This window comes from Chenopodium quinoa, unplaced genomic scaffold (assembly GCF_001683475.1).
Source record: "Chenopodium quinoa cultivar QQ74 unplaced genomic scaffold, ASM168347v1, whole genome shotgun sequence".
NCBI classification, from domain to species: domain Eukaryota; kingdom Viridiplantae; phylum Streptophyta; class Magnoliopsida; order Caryophyllales; family Amaranthaceae; genus Chenopodium; species Chenopodium quinoa.
In genome coordinates, this window is record NW_018742763.1 from 1,435,942 (window position 1) to 1,462,390 (window position 26,449).

Here is a 26,449-nt window from a genome sequence, read left to right on the forward strand (position 1 = left end):
GTGTTTACTCACCTTAAAAACGTAGTGCTGGATGGTAGGGCCTCAATCCGGTCAACTATTACACAAATAAAGGATCTTGGAATCACTTAAATTCAATTGGGACCATTTAATATTGAATAAAGTGCTTTAAAGTAACCTATTTAATTCATTTATGGGTAGCTGTAACAGTGACAACAATTCTATTTACAATCTTCGACCATTCTTCGAGAAGGATAGGTTGACAGGGGATAATTTTTCCAACTGTGAAAGAATGCTGAGACTTGTTCTGAAATCAGAAGGTAGAGAGGATGTCATTAACAACTCATTGCCTGCACCATTGCCAGAAAACGCTACTGAGGCTCAGAAGCGTAGGCAAGGAAGCTCTTCAAAGGGTTGTGCCTATCACTTGCTTAATGTTAGCTACTATAGAGCCTGGCCTTCAAAAACTTTTTGAAGACCAGGATGCATACACCATCATGCAAGAACTCAAAGCCTTGTTTAAGAAACAGCCACGAGTTGAAAGGTATAAGCTTCATTAAGAGATTTTGGACTGTAAGATGGAGAAGGGTGCAACAGTTCAAGATCATGTTTTCAAAATTATCGACCTTCAAAATATGGAGAAACTGGGGCACCCATACAGCAAAAAGATGGCTACAGATATCATTCTCCACTTATTTCCAAAATCCTTCAATCAATTTATCATGAACTTTAACATGTTTGATTCTGAGAAGACAATGAATGAGTTGCATGCTATGCTGGTTAGTGTAGAGAAGCAAATCCCTAAGGATATTAAGGAAGAGGTTCGTATGGTCTAGAAAGGGAAGGGGTTCAAGAAGAAGGGGCAAGGGGAAAATGTCAAGGGTAAGGGCAAGAAGGTTGCCAAGACTCCAGAGAAGCCCAAGGCGACTCCAAAGCCCAAGCCTGTAGGTTAAAGTGAATGCTTTTACTGCAAGAAGAAGGGGTATTGGAAGTGCAATTGCTAGAAGTACCTTGATTACCTCAAGAAGAATGGAGCATCAACCTCAGGTTAATTTTTATGAACATTTTTACTTTCACTTAGGTATGTGATACCAAGTTGAAGTGCTAACATTATTCATGTTCTGCAGAAAACTGCAAAGAAGTGAAGCTAGCGTGGGAAACGGAGCTTGAAGGTGCACGAGAAGTGTTCAAGTCGCCAGAAAAAGCTTCATAATTTTAATTCTTTCTCTTTCTATCTTATTTATTTCTCTTTCCTTGATCTCTCGTTCTCTCTCATCTACCTCTCTCTCATCTCTGGCTCTCAATCTTAACCATTGCTGCTCTCCTTAAAAAACCGCCGTCAATTTGAGCCAAGGACAACCATCATCGCCGCCGCCGTCTACTTCTTGAACCTACAACAATGGAGGCTCTCTCTTGCCATCTCTTTCCTCAAACTCGCAGTCACATGCAATCAAAGCCACCGCCGGCCAGATATCAAAGTCATCGCCGGTCAGATCCCTCAGCCACCGCCGCTTTCCCTCTCCTTTTCTCTCTCCTTCTCCATCACTGCGCCGCAAGCAACGCCATCGATGGCTAGGGTATTCTGAAACAATATTCATTCAATTTCTACAATTTATCTCATTTTTCATTCAGTTTTTGAGAAATTTCACAATTAATTCTGATTTTCCTTTTCTGTTTAGTAACTTGATGTTTAAATTTCAATTTTTGCCGATTTATTGATTATTTTGGTGCTACTTTGTAGAGGATTGCGATTAAAGGGTGAGTTACTGTGATGCGTGGTGTGATTGTGCATTGGTGTAGAGGTTGCCCATTTATTTGAATTATGGGTACACGGAGTATTTTAATTTTGAGTATATAGAGTATATGATACTTGAAATTTCAGTAGTTTGATTTGTGGATGTATTGTGAATATTGTATTGGTTATCATTGAATTTGATGTTTTGGGTATATATTTGTTTGGCTATATTTTGATTGATTTCTTGATTGTGGTATGGGCATATTTGTTATGGAAATTTGGTGTTTTGTAATTGATATATAAACTTTGAAGGACAAAATTCGGATTTTGCTAAAAATGAAACTTAAAATTGCCTGCTACCCTGGTGGTATGAGCTTAAAGGTAGCATTTTATTAGGTGGATTGAAGAATTTTTTTGCAATCAAGTGAGACATGTTGATTTTTGATAATTCTGTATGGAATCATTTGTTGTTTACGCTCTTGCACTCCTATATTCAGTTAGTCACTACCCTTGTGTTAGAAATTGCTAATTCCAAAAGTGAATATGCAGTAGAAGTAAGCTAAAGGAAGTGATGGGTATGTTTTTAACTATGTATGAGTAAAGGATTATGATGATTAGATCCTGTGTAAGATTTAGAGATTATTTACATGAGTTACTGCATAATAATTAAGGTTTTAGCATAGGTTGGCTCGTTGATCTGGTCTGTTTTAGTACATAACATGTATGATATTAGATCTTACTTAATGTTCTGGTCAATTTTCAATTTTATGTTGCCTGTTTTAAGCTTTTAATAGATATAGGTTGTAATTGAACTTAGATTACACATATTTTTACTAATCATGTTATATTTGAAAATTTACAACAGTATATAGCATGTAATAGCTATTATTGTTTTTCAAAAAACTTATTTTCTACTCCACAGCTTTTATATAGAAATAAACCTTGCAAAAACGAAGTAGCCCTTGTTTTCCTAATCCTATTTAATTAAATTTGAAGCTAGCTCAATGCTTCGCATAGTTATGTGTATCCATTATCTATATCTTCTTATCCTGCTTAACACTGAGCTTGCTATTAATTTCTTGGCTGCAATACCTTTATGTCTTATGTAGCAAGTTGATAGTAGATAATTTTTTTGTCGCCTGATTTCATATTCGGCTACCCACTCTTATTAGTGGTGGGTTTATCAAAATCAGATAATGTGGTTAATAGTGTATTAAATATTTGATGTTTCAATATTTTGTTGCGTGATCCATAACTGACCTCCAAAAATGAATACTCTTGCTGATGTTTCAATATTTTGTTTGAGCAATGATCATTTGTAGGCCTAAATTTTTTTTAGTTTGTTTAGTGAGGTTGTGTTGTTGGTTTAGTTTGTTTAGTTCAATTAGTCTTCTGTTTAGTTTGCTGTTCGTTTCGATTGATCTGCTTTGCCTGCTCAAGTATTATTGATTTCTTTCTGCTTTGAATGCGCTAAAATTTGTTGTTGTGGCGTAATTGAAAAAGTAATATCTTGGTTGTTGTCTAGTTGATGGGTAGTATATATGAATGTGGACTGGTATGAAGCTTCTACTAAGTGTGCCATACCTCTTTGTGGATTATTGTCGAAATTCTTCCTCAGTGGTGAAAGTATGGAGAATACTATACAATCATGCCTTTATTTTATGGTAGTATTTTCAGAGCCGTTTTTTTGCCTTTATTGAATGACTTGCACCTTCTGCCTAGCTAGCTTCCCTAATGCTGCTACTTTGCTCTGCTAGAGCTACTGATGGTACTTTTGCTATGCTAGAGTTCATCCATAGTAATGCAGCCTTTTTCTTTATAGTCATTATCTCAGGTTTAAACTGTTTTCAACTTCTTGTTCAAATCATTAAGTTGTCACAAAAGAAGGAATGGAGGGTGATAATGGAGGATGGAAAGAATAGAGGGTGACAATGCTGATGTTCTACTACTATGCAATTCTTTGATGTTGCTTCTGTGATGCTTCTGTTTTTGTGCTGTTATGCTGGTGCTTCTGTGCTGTTGTGTAGCCGCATATATTACTCTTTGTGTGTAGGTGGATTTGGTGAAGTCTAAGGGTAATTTAGTTGAAACATTCCCACATACAGAATTTTATTTTATTTTATTTTATTTATGTGTAACCTTGTATTTTATTTTATTTATTTATTTGGCCGAAAATTATAATATTACAACCTTTTTTAATAAAAATATGTATCTTTATATATATGTTAGTGTTTATATATCCATTTAAGTGAAAATAATGCAAAAAAAAAAAAAAAAAGAAAATTTGTTTTATTTCTTTTTTTTATTCAGGGCACCGGTTTTGAACTGAACCGGTGTGACTAACACGTTATTAGCATCGGTTAACAAGTGCTAATAATTGATATTTTCACCGGTTTTGAACCGATGCGAATACCTTCACTTTTTGGCATCCCTCAAATCTAAACCGATTCAAAACCGGTGCGAAAAGCCGGTTTTGAACCGGTGCGCATTTCCCTTTTTCTACTAGTGTAATAACTTGTATTCACTTTGCTAGCTATGAGTTAATTTTGTTTTATAACATTGATATAAGTAGATCATAAAAACGAAAAACAGATGAATCAAAACTAACCAGACTTATAACATAGTCAGGTTAGGTCACATTAACCAATTTGTGAATTATTCTGATAGAGGGTTCAGAATTATTACAGAGCTAATTCTTCAGTAAGGTTAAGTGATCGGAATGCCTAGGTGGAGGCCGCTTCCGATCAGTAATATTAAGGTATAATTAATATTATCGCTTAATCTTAACTGAACCTTTCGGGTCGAACCTAATCGAACAACCGATCCGAGACGACGAATCAATCCGAGGGATTTAATGCGTCAAATATCGAGCCTAGGGCGTCGAGATCGAGTGTCGCAAAATCACAAGCAACAAGTACGAGCATAACCGTAACATCACATTAGCCTAGCCATGTGAAGTGCTAGGCTAGGCTAGCTCATCGCAAGCCTAAGCGCACAATGTGTGTGCTAGACGCGCCCTAGGTGCTATCGCAGCCCATCGCACAAGCACAACACCATCGCAATGCTAGGCACTTGCGTGTGTGTGCTTGTGCGTATGCCTAGGGCTATCGCACCATCGCAGCCTTCGCAAAGCTCACCATCGCAAGCTCTAGCACAAGCCTACGCATAACACACCATTATCGCATGGCTGGGCCAGTACGTGTGTGTGTGCGTGTAGGGCATTGCAGCAGCAGCACTAGCCTCGCCCAGTGCGCATGCGTGTGCGTTGGCTAGCACTAGCGACGCCTAGTTCCTAGCAGCCCAGCATCACGCAACACGCATGTGCTGGCTGGGGGCTATGCGAGAAGGCAGTGTGTGCTGGCCAGCAAGCAGCAGCAGCCGCGATGGGAGCCTCGCCCAGCAGCATGCGTGCTGGGTAGTGATGCGGTGCAGGCTAGCTGTGCTGGCTGGTGCACGCTAGCATGCTAGCTGGCTGCCAGCCCAGCAGCCATTGCTTGAAGCCGGTTTTGTGAGGGGTGGGGACCAACCCTTGGGCAAAGCCTTCGGGAACAAGGCAATGGTCCCCCCTTTACTCTTGGTCCTAACCTAACTCTCTCTCTCCCCTTGACACTTGTTGCATAGTGATTGCCTTGATTAATTATTTAATTTAGAAATAAATAAATTATCAATTTTATTCATTCACCCACATTGGTTGGGGAATGAAATCCAAGGGTTCATTTCCCTATAAATACTAAGGCTTGGGTATTTGGTGATTAGGGGATTTTTATCCACCAATCACCGTCTGACAAGTGGACCAACCAGGTTCCGCCACGTGTCCTTCACAAAGGCCAACAGGAGCTTGCCACGTGTCAATCACAGATACGTCCTCCATGGACCACTTAAGACACGCCACGTGTCCACCCATGCCAAATGGGACAACCGGCCATCAAGGCCCATTTCAGTCTAGAGGCCCGATCAGCCCTAGGTTTACCTTAAACCTAGAGAGTTGCACGCTTCCCAAGGCTATAAATACTCGATTAATCCTCATTAATCAAGGGACCGAATAATTAAGAGATCAAGCAGAGAAGAACAGAGTCATTAACAACCGGCTAATCTCGCTAACAACGCAGATTACCAACACTAAACACTCTCACCTAGAGAGATCTAATTACTTTAATTTCTGTATTGATTACTCCTTAATCGGGTACTAACTTGACCGTTGGAGGCGGAGCTCTCAGGAGTCTCCGTTATTTTGCAGGTACAGGCGTCCGGTTCCAGTCTCGGAATTGTAACTCTCCCGCAGGACATCAGAAAACCCCGGAACATTTGGCGCCGTCTGTGGGGAGAGTACTTCAGAGATGGCATCCAAGTCTGTACCGATTCCAGAAGAGAGGCGTCCTCTAGACGACTCTCAAGTTCAGTCGGACCATGATACCGAAAGTGAATTTGAAGTTGAAACTCATACAGCTCCAGACGGGACTCTAAGGGCCCGACGTACCCGTCATACCGAAATGAGGGAACGGGAGTATCTTCAAACAGGAAGCGAGCCAGCAGGCGCACCGCTTGCTCGGCAACAGCCGACTGATGGGTCTGCTCCCATCACAAGGAACGAACTCATGACCTTCATGAGGGACTTCAAGGGAGAGATCCAAGAGTTGATCAACAAAAAACCGCCTGCTTCAGTCAAGGAGCAGTCGGCCAAGAAACCTTCCACTTCACTAAAGAGGAAGCCAGTTCAAGGGCGAGAGGCGACTCCCCATCCTAAATTCAAGAAGCGGGAGCCGTCTGCTCTTGATTTCACAAAACTCCGTTATCCTACGGGAAATAGGAAACCGGTTCGTCATATTCAGGCGGACGGGTCAAAGCAAACGTTCACAGATGCTCGGCACCTGCTAGAGCAGAAGAAGAGTGACCGATTATCAGAGTCGGCTTCTACTTCAAATTTTCAGGACAGTTTGCGAAATGCCTCGATGAGGCCAACTCAGTCGTACCATGAGAGTCAGTCAGGCGGCACCTCCCGTCAGTCCGGCTTTCATAGTGCCCAGGCGGTACCAAACTTGCCATTTGTGCCGCAACAACAGTATTTTATGCAGCCACCTCCATTTGGTGGACCTGCAGCAAAAAACGTCCAACCTATGGACTGGCAGCTACGGCTGCTTAGACTTGGTGAACAGCCGTCGGCCTTCTCCAAGGAAATTACTGAAGCCGCTCAGCCGGCCAAAGTAAAAAATGTTTTAGTAGGCGCCTATGATGGCACTACTAACCCAGAAGACCATCTGATGGCATTCACCAACCTGATGTACCTTCAAGGGTTGGATGATCCCACCTGGTGCAAGTGTTTCCCAGCGACTCTCAAGGGAATTGCACAGCAATGGTTCGGCAACCTGCCGACTGGTTGTGTAAACAGCTTCAGGACACTTGCTTACTTATTTGCCTCCAACTTCGCTATGAACATCCCTGCGAAGAAAACGACCCTTGATTTGGGAACAATTCAGCAGGGTGAAAAGGAGGGGCTTCGTTCCTACATCAGGCGGTTCAACCTGATGAGAATACAGATTCAAGGGTTACCGGATGAGGTAGCTTATACTGACTTTTTTAGAGGTCTCAAAGACGGGTCTACCTTCAAATTTGATTTAGTTCGAAAAAGGGTGGCGACTCTTCAAGAGGCCTTGATTGAAGCAGAAGCCTATATACAGGCGACTGATCTGTGTACGATGAAACAGTCGGACGGGAAGAGGTTCGACAATAGAGAAGGACGACAGAAACAGTCGTCCAACAAAGATGGAAAAAGAAAAGAGGTCTGGGCGGCTGATTCCTCTAAACAGCCGGCCCAGAAAAAGAAAAAAGAATTCAAACCATACTCCCCAAAGTATGTGTTTAACAAGGATAACCAGTTTATCCTAAAAGAAATAAAGGGACGGCTCTCAATTGAGAAGCCGCTCCCCATGAAGGGTTCTGCGAGCAACCGGAACCAAGATAAAATCTGTGCTTATCATGATGACATTGGTCATCACACCAATGACTGCATCAGTCTTATGCGGTACCTAGACCGCTTGGCTGATCAAGGTGATCTTGACACTTATGTCAAGAAATCTACGGGGAATACTTCCTCAAAAAAGCAGTCGGCCAAAAAGAATCAACAGGCCGACAGTTCCGATACAGATGATGCAGTCGTCTACACCATTGCAGGCGGCTTCTCAGGAGGCGGCCCCACTATTAGGGGCAACAAAGATAATATAAGGCGGTTAGATGTAAATTCCGTTCACCAAGAACGGCCGTCCAAATATACATTTCCTGAGATTGTCATCACTGAAGAGGATCTAGGAGGAATAAGGGGACCGCATGACGACCCTCTCGTTGTTGAATGTAAAGTGGCTAACCAGAGAGTTGGCCGAATCCTCATAGATACCGGGAGCTCTTCAGATCTCATCAGCAGCAAATGTCTGTCAAAACTGAAATATCAGACGGACTGCATACATCCGGCCTCCCACCCTTTAATAGGTTTTGGAGGAGGAGTCGTCCACCCACTGGGACGAGTGGATCTACCCATTCGCTTGGGCGAAAAAGGGGAAGGACGACACATGGTAGTCCGGTTCCTAGTAGTAGAGGAACTCTCGGCCTACAACATGATTCTGGGTCGACCAACCCTGAATAATTCCAAGGCTGTTATAATCCCGTCACTTATGCTGCTTAAGTTTGAAAGGGATAATGGAACAGTCGGCTCCCTAAGGGGAGATCAGAGGATGGCCCGAGAGTGCTATCTCTCGGATGTCAAGCCCACTGTTATGGCCACTGGGTCAAGTGGAGAAAAAACAGACCTTGACAATGTCAAGGAAAGTGCGCCTGTTCAAGAAACAGGCGACAAAAAGAGAAAGGCACCCCAGACTGAGTCCGCAAAAAAAGCAAGAAAATAGCAATCATTGGCAGAGGACCGGCCGGATGAGTTCCGCCCTCAGCCGGCTGGTGAGCATGTGGACCTGATATTAGACGACTCCAATCCTGACCGACACTCTGAGAAACCTTGGTGACGACTTTCACAACCTGTTGAAAGAATACAAGGACATCTTTGCATTTGAAGTCCATGAAATGCCAGGCATTAGTCCTGATCTGGCAGTACACAAACTCGCTGTGGATCCGAAAAAGAAGCCGGTACGACAAAAGAAACGGAACCATGGTGAAGAAAGAGGTCAGGCGGCAGCCGCCGAAGTCAAAAAATTACTTGATGCAGGGTTCATTCGGCAATGTTACTTCCCAGATTGGGTTGCAAATGTGGTACTTGTTAAAAAGCCGAATGGCACCTGGCGAATGTGTGTAGACTACACAGACTTGAACAAGGCGTGCCCCAAAGACAGTTACCCTCTGCCTAAAATTGATAACCTGGTCGACTCAACAGCCGGCCATGCCTTGATGAGTTTTATGGACGCCTATTCTGGTTTTCATCAAATTCCTTTATGGAAGAAGGATCAGGAGAAGACGACCTTCGTCACTGATCAGGGATTATACTGTTACACGGTCATGCCGTTTGGTCTTAAGAATGCCCCGGCTACCTTCCAACGAATGATAAACACAGTGTTCTTTGATCAGATTGGGAGAAACGTCGAGGCATACATTGATGATATGATTGTCAAGACTAAACTTCAGAAAGATCATCTGACGGACCTCCGAGAAACTTTCGCCACACTCAGGCGGCACCATGTCATGCTCAATCCCAAGAAATGTGTATTTGGAGTTGTCTGGCGGCCTTGGGAAGATTCCTAAGTCGATCAGGCGACAAATGCTTATACTTTTTCCAGGCAATTAAGAAAAAGGCAAGGTTTGAATGGGGGCCGGATGCTGAGGCCGCCTTCCAGAAATTAAAGGTTCACTTGCATTCCTTGCCGAGGCTGGTCAGCCCTTTGCCCAAAGAAAATCTCTACATGTACCTGGCCGTCTCTGATCATGCGTTAAGCGCGGTGCTCCTTGCTGAAAGGGACGGCTGTCAACTTCCGGTCTACTTTGTCAGTCACGTACTGAAAAATGCCGAGTTGAGGTATCCCCTAGTGGAGAAATTTGGTCTTGCACTCTTCATGGCTGTTAAAAAATTGAAGCCCTACTTTCTGGCACATGCAGTCGTCGTGTATACCGATCAACCGATCAAGCGGCCCCTTACCACCATGGAGTCCTCCGGACGAATGATCAAATGGGCCATAGAAATGCAGAGTCTCGAAGTTACTTTCGAGCCTAGAAAAGCAGTGAAGGGGCAAGCCTTTGCTGACTTTATTGTAGAGATGACTCGTCCTCCTGACTCTCAAGTTCCAGACCAAGTCTGGAAGGTATATGTGGACGGAAGCTCTACTTCAAACGGTTGTGGAGCAGGCGTCGTATGTCAATCTCCAGAGGGCGACAGGTTCGAGTATGCTCTACGCTTCAGTTTCCAGGCTTCAAACAATGAAGCAGAATATGAAGCTTTACTAGCCGGGATCCGCATGTGTAAGGCGGCAGGGGCAAGGAAAATAGACGCCTGTTCTGATTCACAACTGATAGTGAGTCAGTACAATGGCGAATACGAAGCAACCCATCCGGCCATGATCAAGTATTTACAGGCGGTCCGACAAGCAGTCGGCTCCCTTGAGGATTTCCATCTGATCCAAGTGCCGAGATCAGAAAACAACCAGGCAGATGCACTTTCGAAATTAGCATCATCCGCCTCCTCCGATACTCCTCGAACTGTGTTTTGGGAAGTAATGGAGAAGAGAAGCATCGAGGAAAATCCTATTGGAATTCTAGACAGAAGCTCAACCTGGATGGATTCAATCAGGGCATATCTGACAAACGGTACACTGCCGGATGATCCTCAACAGGCGGCAGCACTGAAAAAACGAGCCTCCTGTTTTGAAATGATACAGGGAGAACTTCACAAGAGGGGGCACCTTCAACCCTTCTTAAAGTGTGTTACTCCTGAAAAGGGACGAGAGATACTAGATGATCTTCACTCTGGTTTCTGTGCTTCCCATATAGGTGGTAGGATGCTTGCTCAAAGGGCAAGGCGGCAGGGCTACTTTTGGCCTACTTTGGAAGCAGATGCAATGGAGATGGTGAAAAAATGTGACAAGTGCCAAAGGTTTGGCAAATTAATTCACCGTCCGGCTACTGACCTCACTACCATTCACAGCCCACTACCGTTTGCTAAGTGGGGCATGGACATTCTGGGTCCATATACGCCTGCTACAGGCGGCAGAAGGTATATACTTGTTGCCGTTGACTACTTCACTAAATGGGTAGAGGCGGAGGCTGTAAAGGGAATCAAGACGAAAGATGTAATTTCATTCATTTGGAAAAACGTCATCACTCGGTTCGGGGTTCCCATGTCTATGGTTTTTGATAATGGTCCCCAATTTGAGACGCCTGTTCTCAAAAGCTGGTTGGGAGACCAAGGAATTGCACATTACTTTGCATCTGTCGGCCGTCCACAAGCAAACGGCCAGGTAGAAGCCTTTAATAAAATCATCTCAGACGGTCTCAAGAAAAAGATTGAACGAGCAGGCGGCCTATGGGCAGATGAACTACCACATGTTCTTTGGGCCATTAGGACGACTGAAAAAGGGGCGACTGGAGAAACTCCCTTCCTCCTAACTTATGGTGCAGAAGCTGTTCTTCCAATAGAACACTACGAGCCGACTCTTCGAGTAATGCTATATGACGAAGAGGCAAACTGGGAAGCTATGCGCCTGGCATTAGACTCACTTCCTGAAAAGAGGGGCAATGCTGTTTTGCGTCATGAGATCTATCGCCTGAGAATGACTAGATCATACAACAAAAAAGTACACAGGCGTCCACTCAAAGTAGGGGACTTCGTACTTAGAAAAATGGAAGCAGTTGGTAGGGCTAATGAGTCTGGCAAACTAACTCCCAACTGGGAAGGACCCTACCGAATCTATGCGGAAGTCAGGGACGGTACCTACCGTCTGGAAACACCAGGCGGACAACCGTTGCCTCGAACCTGGAATGTAGATAACCTTAAAAAATATTTTTTCTGAATAATGTAAAGTAAAGAGCTACTTAATAAAAGTTTGCACTTACTATTCAATTTTGTATTACGAGGGGCATGCCGTCTGTACCTTTACAGTCGGCTACTCTCCATTGAGTTTCACTCTTTATCTTTAGAGGGGCATGCCGTCTGTTCCTTTACAGTCGGCTACTCTCCATCGAGTATTTTACTCACCATACTTAGCTAAAAAGATTAGGGCCTGGCCGACCCTGTGCCTAACAGGCGGCTACCCTTCTTTTACTTAGCACCTACGTTCACCAAGAACTTACCAAGGCCACCGGCCGAATGATCAGACCAGGCGCCAAGCCACCTGATCAAAACTACAAAACTAATTCGACCTGTCCCAACATCATAGCAGGCGTCCGACGGCATCCCTCCGGATGAAATTCGTCGCAGAGAGCAGCTCCCTTTTGTGTGGAACATTGTTCTATAAACTAATTACACGGCACCTATACGACTGTCCCCAAGGGCAACCACGTAGCCGTTTTTGAGACAAGGATAACTCTATCACTAACCAAACCAGTGGTAGCAGTTGACATCTGAGTCAGATGACCGCCTGTATTACTTGGGATAAATGCAGGGGGTCTAGCCGGCCTACGCCGCCTGGTACCTCTACTTCTCAAACAAAAGTGACGGCGACTGAGTAACTCCAAAGTTAACTCATAGTCACTCCTTCAATTTTGGTATGGAATCCAAAAAGTTTGAGTCGTCCGCCTGTTTTAAACAAACAGGGGCACTCGAACCCCTATTCCTACTGGATAACCTATTGAGTTAATAGCCAACAGACATTGGTGAATCAAGGGGTCTAGCCGGCCTACGCCGCCTGATATCTCTACTACTCAATCAAGATTGTGACAAAGACTAAGTAACTCCTATGTTAACTTAATAGTCACTCAAACTTAGTATGGAGCCTAAAAGGTATGAGTCGTCCACTTGTTTCTAATAAACAAAGGCTCTCAACCAATACTCTTGCTAGGTTAACAAATAACGAGTTAAAAGCCAACATTGGCAATAAAGGGAAACAACCGGTACCCGCCGCTTGTTTTCCTACTTAAATTCCTTGGCTACTAGGTAATTCTATTTACTTGGTCAAATTGAATAAAGAGTTCGAATACCGATTGATTAAATGGCCGACTGATCATCTATCCTGGAAACAGACAACCAGTCGTCCAGGGGCATAGGCGGCATACTTACTATTTGTACCTGTCTTAACGTTCGGCCATACACAACAGTCGGTCAAGTGAGCAAATTTCAAATACTTAGACAAATTTGAACAAAAACAAAAAATTTGATTAATATGAGCCGGCCATAAAAGACCAGCAGAATATTCAAAACCCCGGCCCCCTGGCCGGGTAATTACAAAGCAAACGGCACGCAGGCCGTGAAAAGAAAAAAATAAATATACTTAAAGCTTAAGAAGGGGGCAGTTCAGTACAGCAGCAGCCGCCTGGTCAGCACTCTTCTTGCTGGACTCGGCCTTAGCTGCACCATCTTTTGATGCCTTACCCCCAAGTGGCACAAGCGCCACAACCGGCTCTTCCTCCTCCAACGCACCATCCAACGCCTCTTCTTCAGCAGCCGCCAGGATCTGTTGATTATATATTTCCGAACACTGGCGGTACGTTCTTTCCCATGAGGCAAAGTCGGCACTGGGGAACAGTCGTTCCCAGGTCATGCGTTGGATTTGGGCGGAGTCTTCCACCATCTCCCGGACGAGCTCTTGTTTCTCTTGCTCGGCCTTGTCCGAGAGCTCTTGGGTAAGACTCTTCTCCTGGTTCACCAGGCGTTCTTTTACGTTAGCCAAAGATTTCTCCATGGCTTCGTAAGAGTGCATTTTTTGGCGAAGGGGTTTCAGCTCGGCTTTAAGGTTGGTGACGGTCCCCTCCAGCTCGTCAATCTTCTTTTGGGCCGTCTCTAGCTGAGCCCGAACAGCGGCGGTCGCCTGCGCCTGATAATAAAGAAGATCAAGGGTCAGTACTTCATTTTGGGCAATTTGAAACATTGCCTTATCACAGCTGGAGGCGGCCATAGCCTTTGCGGCCTTTACCTCTTTGTTTTTCCGATCAATCGGCTTGCGTAGGCTGTTGACTCGGAGCAGGGCCTAAGTACAAAGAAAAACAGGCGTCAGTTTCCAATCAAAAGAATTAGCAGGCGTCCTGGAACTCAAAAGCTCAAAAAGGTGCTAAGTATACCTCAGTTAGGACCCCTGAAATTCCATCAAGGTCAAGGGTGCCGGCACCCTTGACCGCCTCCCTGTCAGATGGAGGAACTACTTTAACCATTGACTTGGCTACCTCAACCAAGTCAAGTCCCTGGGGGCCGGCTGCATTAAGCGAAAAGAAAAAACAAGTTAGATCTAATCAAGAAGGAAGCAAGGGTGAGCTTTTACAAGCAAAGTGTCCATACATCTAGGCGGCCCCGCCTGGGTTTTTGAAGAAGTGGCCGGCTGCTTCTCAGCCGCCACTGTTTTCCTGGAAGACCCAGGAGAGCTTGCAACAGTCGTCCTCCGGGCCTTGGGGTCCGGCTGTTGCGAGGAAGAAGCCCTTGGAGTGCCAGACTGAAAACAAAAAGAGTTAGTATATGCATAATACAACTAAAAGGAGAAGAGTTTTCAAAGCTTACCAAGGGTGCCTCCTTGCTGGGGGAGTCGGCGTACGACTGCTTCATTAGCGAGACCCGCAGCATGGCCGCCGCAGTCTTAGATGCTGTTATTTTACTCATGGCGTCGGCTGAAAGAAATAAACAGCAAAGTTAGTAAAAATCCCAAGTAAACAAGGCGTGAAAAAACAGAGTATTCGTCAGGCCGGCTACCTCTAGAGCACCGACTGCCGAGGCCACAGGCGGCCAAGAAGTACTCGTCATAGAGCCACTTGAAGCTCGGGACGCAGTTTAGGGGTACTTGCTCTCGTACCCCTGAAGTAGAGTTCACCCTAGTCTCTACTTTGAAGAGTCCTTTGTCTAGGATCTCTTTTTTAGCCTTTGGGGGAACAGGCGGCATGCTGCGGCCGCCTGCGAGAAGAGGCGGATCCCTGTTCCACTTGTTAAAACGTTTGTTCAGCTCCGTGTCTGAACTCTCGATAATAAGGAAGGTGTTCCGCCAATCCTTCCATTTGTTTGCCTTACCTCTCGTCATGAGGTAACCCCTATGGCTTGTTAATTGATACCAGCCGGTACCTCCCGACTTAGGGGTCCGGCTGAGATAGTTCATGTGGGCGAAAGCCTCAAAACTTGGCTCCACCCCGTTCAGTTCGCACCCGGCCACATAGCCGAGTACGTTTACCCAAGAGTTGGGGGCTAACTGCCATAACCCCAGATCATACCCATCTAAAATCCGCTGAACAGCCGGATGTAATGGGAAGCGCAGTCCAGCTTTGATGGCCGCCACATAGCAGCCAAAGCAGCCGTCACCATAGCTGGTACCAGCCGGCCAGACGACAGTATCTTCTGGATCCGGCACAAACAGTAAATACTCCGGGCCCATTTTGTGGTTAGCAATAAAGCTCGCCACGTTGTCTCGCATGGTTGCAATCCGGCCTCGGGGTACCCTGCAGCAGTAGGGGGCGTTTTCCTCTCTGTAAGAGGCGGACGGCTCTGCCCAATTATCCCCCTTCTCCACTGCATGAGAACTTCTCGCCTCTTGTAGGCGGCTATGTTTTTCTTCTGAGCCAGAAGAACTATGGTCAGAAGAGCTGGATTCGGACTCGTCCCCTGACGAGTCCGAAGAGGACGACTCCTCCCCTCTCCTAGAGGGGCCCGCCTCCTCTCCCTTAGAAGGAGCAGAAGGAAAATTAGACATGTCCACGGTTAGATGGGAAGGGAACACCTTGGTCCCTCTCTCAGAACTGTCAGCTTGACAGTCGCCTCGTTCTACATCTGGCGCCTGGTCAGATGTTTCACTAAGGAGCACCCTTTGGGAGGAGCCGTCTGAGTTTGATATCATAGCAGTCTTTTTTGTTCTGGCCATCACGTTCTGCATAGACACAGATTCAGTCGGACTTTGTATAAAGGGCAAAGATGGGTCCAGAAAAGGGCAGGCGGCACTCCTAGTCCTAGATTCAGCCGTCCCCGGTGACCGGCTGATCACTAACTTAGGGCGTGTCGTGTGCTTCCATGGTGTCATTTCAAAAAATAAAAAGAAAATTAAGAGTAAGAGAACTGAGTTACCTGAACGGGTGACGGTTGATGAAGTCCTGGAAGTTCGGGTCAGTCGGCTTGTCAGAACAGGCGGTAGGCAGAAAAAGTCCGAAAATGTCAGAGCAAGTTCAGGGGTCCGAATGTTCTCGCAAAAGTTCTCAAATGTGAAAATGACCGAAGTCAGCACTTCCTTTTATAGGCAAAATGAGAAGGCGAAGGGTCGCTTCCAAATTCAAACTTGGGCGGGAAAATCTCTCGGCCGTCTGCAAGGTGACACCTGTAACGGGCCGTCGCCTGTCACCGTGCGACACCTGTCACAGGCGACACGTGACCAGTCGCGTGCCACCTGTGAGGGGCAAATGATTAGGGGATTTTTATCCACCAATCACCGTCTGACAAGTGGACCAACCAGGTTCCGCCACGTGTCCTTCACAAAGGCCAACAGGAGCTTGCCACGTGTCAATCACAGATACGTCCTCCATGGACCACTTAAGACACGCCACGTGTCCACCCATGCCAAATGGGACAACCGGCCATCAAGGCCCATTTCAGTCTAGAGGCCCGATCAGCCCTAGGTTTACCTTAAACCTAGAGAGTTGCACGCTTCCCAAGGCTATAAATACTCGATTAATCCTCATTAATCAAGGGACCGAATAATTAAGAGATCAAGCAGAGAAGAACAGAGTCATTAACAACCGGCTAATCTCGCTAACAACGCAGATTACCAACACTAAACACTCTCACCTAGAGAGATCTAATTACTTTAATTTCTGTATTGATTACTCCTTAATCGGGTACTAACTTGACCGTTGGAGGCGGAGCTCTCAGGAGTCTCCGTTATTTTGCAGGTACAGGCGTCCGGTTCCAGTCTCGGAATTATAACTCTCCCGCAGGACATCAGAAAACCCCGAAACATTTGGGAAAGAACACACTTGAGTGGAATAGTAAAGGAAACTCCATTGTTGAGTATACCTTGAAATTAAAAAAACTCCAAGTTTATATTTTGTCCGGGCGTCGACTAACCTTCGAGGCTTAGGACGATCGAGTCAGGTTCGAGGGTACGATCCCGTTGGAGGCCTCGCATTATCGAGGTTGAAGAGCTCGTTGTAAGAGCGAAGCACGCGTCAAGGGTATAATTCTTATCCTTACTCTTAATTGTGTTTAAATTATGTTTTGCTTGTATTAGTTGCTTTAATTATGGGGCGGGTCTTAGGGGGTTTCATTCCGCGTAGTGAGGGTCACTACGAAACCCTACAGCGGTATCAGAGCCATGCTCCTTTTAATTTTTCCAATTATTTATTAATTAAGGTGTTTTTAAAGAAGATTTATTTTCTGGTTTTGCTTTTCTAATTGGATTAGAAGCTCGTTTTAATTAATTTTAAAACTCGTATTTTTCTCGTTTTGGCTGTCGAACCTAGATTTTTGCTCAAAAATAGTGTTTTTTAGGTGGAATACGCTTTCTGAATCAGATCAACCCTCCTTGAGAACTGTCCAGAAGCCAAATTCAAACCAGAAACCCATTATTTGGGGTTTTTTTTCGTTTTCAACAAAAGTTTTTAATCTTTTAAACCTTGAATAATGCAAGCATTTCAAGGATAGATTAAATGCATTATTGCATCCCTAATCTACTGCCATTTTTAGTTGTAATTAGTGCTTGAGTTGATATGCTCCTTTTCACACAAACTTGTTTCTTCACAATTATGCAAATAAATTGCATTAATGTGTTAATGTTTAATGTGAATGTGTAATTTCAAGTTCCTCAGTATGTTAAAGATCTAATCTTTAGATGTTTAAATGATTGGAACTTTAACCCTAAATTCCATGATTGAACTAAGTTTGGATTTTTTTCATTTTTGGTTGATTAAAATCCTTGAAGTTCAAATGCTTGTGAGTAAAAATTGATTAATCTTCATATAGGAAAGATGTAATCTTGTTATTTTACACAAGTATGAAAGTTGGAAAATTTTATCATTAGATGATTCATTTATTTTTCCAACTCCCATTTGTCAAATCCATTATTAATTTGCATATTGGTTAAATTAATTATCGACATAGCTCTTTTCAATTTTAAGCATAAAGGAAGACCTAAAATTAATTCAAAAGAAAATTTTAGATGATTTAGGCTTGTGCACCATTAAAATTGAATTTAATTAAGTTGGACTTATTTTATCTCAATTTTGCCCTAAATTAATTCTAAAATAAATTTAGATTAATTTTACGTCGCACGTGAATCAGGATTAAAATCTCGAGAAAAATGCACGCAAATTGAGGCAAAACCCCAAGTGTCTGCAAGGCTAGTCGGGCTGCCCAGCAGCGCGCGTGTAGGCAGCCTATGGTGCGCACAGGGGCTAAGCATCGAAGCGTGATGTTGTGCGATGCTGTGTGGCGAGGGAAGCTTGGGGCTGCTGTGCGATGATGTGTGGCTAGGAGCTGGCTTGCGAGGGGATGATGCTGGGCAGCATGGCAGGAAGCGCCAGCCCAACGAACCACTTGCTGGCAGGCACCAGCATGCTAGGCAGGCTGCTGGTGCTAGCAGCGTGGCATGCTACGCTTGGTATGCTGGGCGCTGCGTGCTAGCACCACGCACCAAAGCACAGGCCATGGGCTGCCTAGCAACCGTGGTGCGCAATCCACTAGACATTGTGTGGGCTATTTTTTGCTTAATTTCGAGCTAGGTATTTCGCGAAAATTTTGCTGGTTTTAAAATATTTATATAATTATTTTAATGAGGTTAAACCTCAATTTTTCGGTTTTTGCAAAATTTTGACAAATTATGGGTTAAGACGACTTAATTAATCGGATTGATTAAGTATGGATGCGGAATTTAGTGGGAGCTTAGTAAATTTCATGAGCAATTTTACACTTTTGAAATAATGGATTAAAAAACTTTGACTAGTTTTAATTAGGCGCGTTAATCGGATTAACCACCTAAGTTAGTTACTAGTTTTGCATGTTTAATTATGTATCTTGTAATGTGCATGGGCCATTCACAAATAGTGAATGGGTGAATGAAAGATTGTTTTCAAAACAGGATTTGAGAAAATGGCAACTAGTGGGACCCGACTAGGATAGAAAATACGAACTGCGTTCCGTTATGTATTATTGTAAATCTAAATACGGTCTGCGAACCGTTAAGTATTTTTGTACTTTAGATTAATCTTAGTCGTAGTAGCTAGTTATTTTATTTTGGAAAAGAGGTCTCAACACGACGTTTCGATGATGACGAGCTAAGATGAAGACCCTTGAAGATTTGAAGGGGTTATTTTAATTGCCAAATGCATCAAATTTATTATTTATATATATTATTGTTATATATGAATGTAAGATGCATGTCTAGGATTTCATATGTTACGACAATTAGTTAAGTTCACTTAAATCAACCAACATAGAAACCCTAGGTCCCTTAAAATATTGAGCTAAAATTTGTCGTTCCAAGAACAACACTTACCAAACAATGCGCGGATGTGATGGGCTACGCCAAAGCGAGGCATCACTACTTCCTTAGGAACGTAAGGTATACTAGGTATACAAGTTGTCTTGGTTAAGCTCAACGATATCAGTAAGGAGTCCTTAAATGTCGTGGCAAAAGTGATAAAATGTCAAGAGTGCATTAGATGCAACATTTTATCAAACCGAGAGTAGCTTAGAGCTATTACCAATTGGATTGCTTACCTTAAGATATTTAATGTTAAGACAAGCCAAGCATGCTTAACCATTTCTTGATCTTTGGGATATCGGAATCATTTTATTCTCGCCTAAAAGGGACAATTAATCAATGCGTGGATAAAATGCTTAATAAGATTGAATATTTGTATGAACGCTTTTAAATTTCAAACTTATTGGTTATATGAATGGTTTTTTCATTTCAAATTCTTTCAATCGTAGAACTATGTCTGCAAGTTACTCAAACAACAACTCTATGTCCCTGGAACTCCCCGATAAGTTTGCTATCAAGCTTAACTTAACAAACCTTGAAGAATGGGAAGAGGAACTCAGGAAAACTCTCCGGAGTTGTTCCAAGGAGTATGTTCTGGATACTTCCCTCCCAACCCTCTGTACCAAGAAAGACTTGACTGACGAAACTAATTGTGCATGGTCCAATGACTGCAAATTAGTATCACAACTCATGGCTAACTCCATCCCGAAAGAATGGAAAGAAAAACTTCCATTCTCTTTTCCGACTTATTCCTTGGAGGACTAAGGGATGTTGTCAGTGTGAGATTCTCTAAGAGTTTCAACGAGAACAATGATGGACTCTTGTTGGAGGTGACTAGGTCACTTACAGACATGAATGTGAAGCCATACGATCAAGGTTCTCTTGCTAAAGAGAGGTACCATCTTTGGTCTACAGTCTGCAACACTAAGTTGAGACCGGGTATGCCACTCCGACCCTATGTGCCAAGAATGACTAGGCTCTTCAAGCACATGGAACTCCTCGGAATTCCATTAGAAGGTGGAATGGCTGGTCATATTATGCTCACTTCACTCCACTCAGGATATGATGCACCAATGGCATATATTTCCAAAACAAAGGAGACACATTCTTTGAAGAGTGTGGTGGAGCTACTTCACCAAGCCAATTCATTTGGGGCAACCAAAAGACCATCAAGGAGGAGGGATTTCAAGAACAAGGCGAAGATTCGTTGCTTCTATTGTGGAGGGCAAGGCCACTATAAACGAGAATGCAAGATCTTTTGCAAGGATGAGGAGGAAAGGAATGTTCCGACTACCTCAGGTATCTTCCTTAAACACTTGTGAATTAAGCTTATCATAGGTATTTGATACCAAGTATGACTCACTTTATGTTGCGTTTTCAGGAACCAAGTGAGAAGCTTATCAAGTGTTGGTGCAAGGACAAGTAGACGATGAAGATGGTTTTTCGGTCGTGCTTGCATGCACTATTTTGCTATGATATGTAATTAAACTAATCTTAGTTTTCATCATGCTTTTGAACATACTATGATCTATGGTGTTGGACACCTAGTTATTTTGAATGCAAGACTTTGACAATAGTTGTTTCAAAAATTGTCTTGCAAATATATGTTCAATGGAAATTGCATGTTTTACATATGATTAGACAAGAGTAGATACCGCTAACTAAGACATCTAAGAATTCATTTTCATTTACAACAATTTTAGTAGATATGGCTATGTCTACCCAATGACAAACAAATCTGAATCCTTTGAGAAATTCAAAGAATTTCATAAACAAGTTGAGAATCAACTTGGCAAGAAAATTAAAGCACTTCGATCGGATCGAGGTGGCAAATATTTAAGCCATGAATTCGAAGATCACTTGAAAGAGAATAGTATTCTTTCAGAGTTGACTCCTCCTGGAACTCCTCAATGGCATGGAGGAATCAAACCTTGTTAGACATGGTTCGATCAATGATGGGTCTTAGTGAACTTCCTATCACTTTTTGGGGACATGCGATACAAACCACAACACTAACACTAAACCGAGCTCCGTCAAAAGCTGTTGAAAAGACTCCAAAATGACAAGTGGGAGGAAAATCGAACTCGATGAAGTTCGAGAGGATGAGCAACAATGTTAACCTGATAAAACTAACAATCTAAGTGCTTTCGAAGCAGCTGAGAAGATTGGTCAGAATCAAACAGACAATGGAAATTCTAAACCCATTACCCTTCGTAGGTTTCAACGGCCAAGATCTTAACCAGACAGATACCTTGGTATTGTCTTAACCGATGATCAGGACATCCTAGTCATGGATGGCGATGAGCCAGCGACATACAAACAAGCTATAACGAGCCCCGACTCTACAAAATGGCAAGAGGCCATGAAATCCGAGATGAACTCCATGTCTGAAAATTAAGTCTGGGACTTGGTGAATTTGCCGGAGGGTTACACACCCATTGGTTGCAAATGGATCTTCAAATTGAAGACAGACAAGGATGGAAATGTATCGATTTACAAGGCTAGACTAGTGGCTAAAGGTTATAGACAAATCCACGGGATTGACTACGATGAAACCTTTTCACCACTTACAATGCTAAAGTTTGTCCGGATTATCTTAGCGATTGCTGCATATTACGATTATGAAATATGGCAAATGGATGTCAAAACCGCCTACCTAAATGGGATTTTGGAAGAAACTGTGTACATGACACAGACTGAAGGTTTTGTTGATCCAAGCAACTCTGGAAAGGTATGAAAGATTAGGAAGTCCATTTATGGACTAAAGTAAGCAAGCAGAAGTTGGAATTTGCGATTTGATGAAGCCATCAACAATTTTGGTTTTGTCAAGAATCCAGATGAATCTTGTGTATACAAGAAGGTCAGTGGGAGTGACGTCGCATTCCTAGTCCTATATGTTGATGACATACTGCTCATTGGAAACAACACAAAATTACTAGAGTCCGTAAAGGGCTTGTTAGGAAAGTGCTTTTCAATGAAGGACTTAGGAGAGGCACAGTACATATTGGGCATCAAGATCGACAGGGATAGATCTAAGAGGATGATTGGATTGAGCCATAGTACTTACATTGGTAAAGTACTTGCACGATTCAACATGGAGAATGCCAAAAGAGGGAATCTACCCATGTTTCATGGCGTAACTCTTAGCAAGGAAAGTGTCCACAAACACCTGTTGAGCGAGAGAGAATGAATCAGATTCCATATGCTTCGCTAATTGGATCGATCATGTATGCAATGATATTTACCAGGCCAGATGTATCGTATGCTTTAAGCGCTACGAGCCGATACCAATCAAACCCAGGAGAGGCGCATTGGACCGCGGCCAAGAATATTCTGAAGTACCTGAAAAGGAACAAGGATAAATTCCTGGTCTATGGTGGCCACAAAAACCTGGTTGTTAAAGGTTACACCGACGCTAGCTTCCAGACTGACAGAGACGACTTCAAGTCACAGTCACGGTACATATTCTGTCTAAATGGAGGAGCGTTTAGCAGGAAGAATGCCAAGTAGAGCACCACTGCAGATTCTATAACTGAAGCTAAATACTTGGCTGCTTCAGAAGCCGCTAAGGAGGTTGTTTGGATTCGCAAGTTCATTAGCGAACTTGGTGTTGTACCGTCCATCAAGGGTCCGATAGATCTCTATTGTGACAACAATGGTGCTATCGCTCAGGCTAGAGAGCCAAGAGAGCACCAAAAGGTCAAACATGTCCAAAGGTGATTTCACATGATAAGGGAATGGAAATCCGAAGGTGAAATCAGAATTTTCAAGATCGGCACGGATGATAATGTGGCTGATCCTTTGACTAAACCTCTGCCTCAAGTGAAACACAATAAGCGCATTGAGGCAATGGGAATCAAGCACGTCGGAGACTGGCTTTGAAATTCCCTGTACATGTGTTTTAATTAAACTAGATGTTTTAATGTAAGACACTGTATTGAAACCATTCATTTATGCAGTAATTAATTTTTTATGAAAAAATTATCATTCACTCCATTGCTATTTAATTGTTGTTTAGATTAAATAATGAGTCCATTCGATTTATGGGAGAAAGGGCAAGTGATTTATTGGGTCTAATACATACGGACGTTTATGGACCAATGAGTACACCCACAAGGCAAGGTTATCGATATTTTATTACCTTCACCGACGACTATAGTAGATATGGTTATATATAACTTATGTCGAATAAATGTGAATCATTTGAGAAGTTCAAAGAATTTCAGAGTGAAGTAGAAAATCAACTTGGCAAGAAAATAAAATCACTTCGATCAAATCGAGGTGGCGAGTATTTGCGCCATGAATTCGACGATCACTTGAAAGAAAATGGTATTCTTTCAGAGTTAAAACCTCCTGGAACTCCAAAATGGAAAGGAGCATCCGAACAGAGGAATCGAACCTTGTTAGACATGGTTCGATCAATGATGGGTCTTAGTGAACTTCATATCTCTTTCTAGGGACATGCACTTCTAACTACGGTACTAACACTGAACTGTGCCCCGTCAAAAGCTGTCGAAAAGACTCCATATGAATTATGGACGAAGAAACCTCCGAGGTTTTCTTTTCTTAAGATTTGGGGTTACGAAGCATATGTCAAGAGATTAATTTCTGACAAACTTCACCCAAAATCAGAGAAGTGTTTATTTGTGGGCTACCCAAAAGAAACCAAGGGGTATTACTTATACAATAAATCCGAGAATAAAGTGTTTGTTGCTCAATATGGTGTCTTTTTAAAGAAGGAACACCTTTCCAAAATGACAAGTGGGAGGAAAATCGAACTCGACGAAGTTCGAGAGGTAGAGAAACAAAGTCAACATGACAAAAATGACAATTAAAGTGCTTTAGAAGAAGCTGTTGACATTGGTCAGAGCAAAACCGGCAATGCAAATGATCAACCTATTACCCTACGTAGGTTGCAACGACCAAGATCTCAACGAGACAGATACCTTGGTATTGTCTTAACCGAAGATCAAGATATCCTAGTTATGAATGGAGATGAGCCAACGACATACAAACAATCTATGATGAGCCCCGAGTCTACTAAATGGCAAGAGGCCATGAATTCCGAGATGGACTCCATGTCTTAAAATCAAGTCTGAGACTTGGTTAATTTGCCCAAAGGTTATACACCTATCGGTTGCAAATGGATTTTCAAATTGAAAATAGACAAAGATGGAAATTTATCTATATACAAAGCTAGACTAGTGGCAAAAGGATACAGGCAAATTCGCGGAGTTGATTATGATGAAACCTTTTGACTAGTTGCAATGCTTAAGTCCGTCCGGAAAATCCTAGCAATTGCTACATACTACGATTACGAAATATGGCAAATGGATATCGTCTTCCTTGATGGGATTTTGGAAGAAATTGTGTATATGACACAACCGGAAGGCTAAATTTTTGGATAATTTAGGCTTATGCATGATAAGAGGTGAATATCTAGGTCGTTGGATTAACTACCCTCTACCAAACAATATTTATATACCTAAACCTACACCAAAAAAGTCTAGTGATAAGTAAAGGGTCAATCCGCAGAGACGGAGAATTATTGTATACACTACCGCTACTAAGCTAGGTCAAAGGATATGGGGGAAGAGAGGACTAAATCTAAGGATAGATGACTAAAAACTAAGGAAAGGAACTAGGAAACTAAATCACTAGGGAAGAGGAATCAAGGCAATCAATATGACAAGCACAAGCATAGCAATGAACACGGACATTCTCAATAACTTGAAAGGGGCAAAGCTCAATCATCTAGGTCTCTCCCGAGCATGCTACACAATCAAGCACCCAATCCCGGCCAAGGGCTCGTGATCAGCTCAAAGGGTTCACTTCTACCTAATTAGCTCTTTCCCAAGTAACTAAATGGGTAGCAATTAGATCATGCATTCAACCTGCCAAAGCGAAAGCAAGCATTACACATACCTCAATGAGCACATTCAAATCACTAAGAATTAATCCGCACACACCACTATACTAGCACTAATCAATCGCAAGCAAACAATCATCAATAATCTAATTGGTCAAGTCGATAATATGGAGAATTTCCTAACAACCTAGGTCACTCCTGCACACACTAGGCCATTAAACTCTCAACCCTGCCTATAAGGTCATGGTCAACTAAACAATGAAATACTTCTATCAAGCTAGCTCACTCCCGTACAACTAACACAATAACAATTAAATAATGACATCAATTGGCTAGAAAGACACCAAGCATTAAGACCTTCATTTTTAGTTCAACACATCAACAATTCCAATTAGCTCATCAATAAAGTGTTCATCTTGCTCATTAATCCCCAATTAAACCCTAACCCTAGCTAAGAAAATTACTCTAACATAACTAAACTAACAAGAACAACAAACATTAACCAACAAAGAGGAACAAGAGAGAGACTAAGAATAAAACCCAACAAGAAGAACAAATCATCAAAACTACTATACTAATCAAGCAATAACTAAACAAAGCAAGAATTAAACAAAGCAATAAATGAGATAGAGTTTAGAATGCTCATTAGATTTATGAATAGTAATCCAAAACAATGTCACTTTGCATCTTCATCTTCTTCAATCCTCCATTAAAGCTTCCAACTTTCTCTCTCTAAAGTACCCTAAATCTACTCTAAACTACATTATAATGGATTAAAGCAAGGATTAAAACTAAATCTATAACTTATCTAAGCTAATCTAAGAGTTGAAGATGATTGAGAAGCTAGGGTTCTTCACCCCAAAGAGGAGAGAGGAAGAAGACCCCCAAAAAAATCCCCAAATCAGCCTTTAAATAGGGACTTAAATCTGCTGGGCTGACAGCGTGAGCGCCCGCGCAGGAAGCTTTGAACTGGTAGCAATCTTCCACTTCAAACGGCCATAACTTTCATTCTAGGAGGCTTCTGGGGGCGTGCGACCTACCGTTGGAAAGCTCTCCAAGTCTAGTTCCAACGCAACTTGAAACACCTCAATCCCATAAGTATATCAAAAGTTATTACCAAACGAGTGAACAACAGTCAGGTTGTGCCCTCTATGCGTGAGAGGGCTCTACAGGGTTCGCAAGGCATCTACAGAAAATTGGCTTGCTTGGTGTTTTCTTGCTTGCTCTTGCTCCTCTCATGCATGGATGCTTGCTTTCCCTCTCCAAGCCTAGCTCCCTTGCTTGGCTTCTCTCGAACCTTAGCTCATGTTT